Raw genomic sequence first — 1,476 nt, forward strand, 5'->3', positions numbered from 1 at the left:
GGGTATTTTGTAACAAAGAAGGGCAATATAGGGTTTGGGCCCTATAGGGGCACCCCTTTGGGAAAGGGGTTTTTCCCCTTTTTTCCAAATGATCTGGGGAACATCCAAAGAGTGCTTTCATCAAAATTTCATAACCTTGCACAACTCTTCTTTTTTCCCCCGGAAAAAAAATGCTTTTTTAAAAGCCCCCATCTACCCCTGTGCATTCAGTCTGTAAGAAGTGGTTTACATGCAACAGTGCAACTTCGTCACAAAGTCTTTTTTTTTACAGCCCCACTAATTTTGCTGTTCATCTTCAGGCTTGTTTAGGGGTTACTTGCTACATGTAGGAAAAGTAGTAGCTATATGTAGCCCTAGATACTTGGGGACCTTTGGTGGGAAGCTGGGAACAGTAGAAAGTGGTACATGTCAACTGACTTTGTAAGGCCCTTTATAAAAAATATGTGGATATTTTGGGTTTGGACTCCGGGGGTTTAAAAAATCACAAACCCGGGGTTTACCCCCTGCAGTAAAGGGTAAAGCTTTGTCACGTAGATTAAAAAAGAGACCCATAATAATTTCTTTTTCTATACATCCCCGGGACAAAAAATGGTTTTTCTTTTGCCCCCCCCAAAAATTGCTTTTAAAGGGTTTGGGTTTGGGAGTAGGGCTTTCAGGTTGGGAGGGGAAGGGGGTTGGTCTCAGTACCGGGTTTTCCCCAGTCAAAAACCCCAAACACTTGAAGTCATAAAGGGACACCCAAAAGAAAAACCCTTTTTCTTCCTGGAAAAGGCCACATCAAAACCCCTGTGGCTTACAAAGCCCTTAAGGTTTCGGGGGAAAATAAGACAACTCAGGCTGGGCTCATCTGGGGAAAGGGCCCCAACAGGGGCTCCAGCCTTCTGGGGGGGGGAGTCCAAAATTTCTAAGCCGGGTACTTTGGGGGGATGTTTTTAAACACAGCTGCTTAGACATATTTCATTTGTAAATAATGCAGGATTCTGTTGTATCCAAGAGGGTGCTTCAACAGACAGAAGCAGTGCTGAGCAGTTATGTCGAAGTCTCCTATGTATTTTTTTGTTGTTGTTTTTTTAATGAAAAAGAAAAGAAAAAAATCCTTCTCTAAAACAATGTTACTGGCCTTACACAATATAAAACCACACAATGGCCTAGTACTGGGCCTATATGACAACATCATTGTGTATCAGCTTTCACAGAACATATCTTAAAACTACCCTGTTCCTAAGAAAATAACTATTTGTACAAATCTTCTTAATAATTTTTTTGATTATTACTCTGAATATACAAGGCTGGGGTTAAGAAATTTACTGTTGGGGCACAACCTGGCAGGGCCAGGTTTAGGTGCACACCCTTGCGGGGAATTTTTTAAAACCCCAGCCACAGTTTTGGAAAAACCCAGCACAGGTTTTCTGCATGACAATGGGACCCAAAAACTTTTTCATATAGTAGACAGTGATAGAGACAGTAAGGGACAGA

At 41.8% G+C, this 1,476-nt stretch overlaps 1 pseudogene; it reads right to left on the reverse strand.

Moving 5' to 3' along the window:
- The window catches only part of LOC119582367, a 19,552-nt pseudogene that overhangs the window by 1,426 nt on the left and 16,650 nt on the right, over nucleotides 1-1,476 (reverse strand).

This window comes from Penaeus monodon, chromosome 15 (assembly GCF_015228065.2).
Source record: "Penaeus monodon isolate SGIC_2016 chromosome 15, NSTDA_Pmon_1, whole genome shotgun sequence".
NCBI classification, from domain to species: Eukaryota; Metazoa; Arthropoda; class Malacostraca; order Decapoda; family Penaeidae; genus Penaeus; species Penaeus monodon.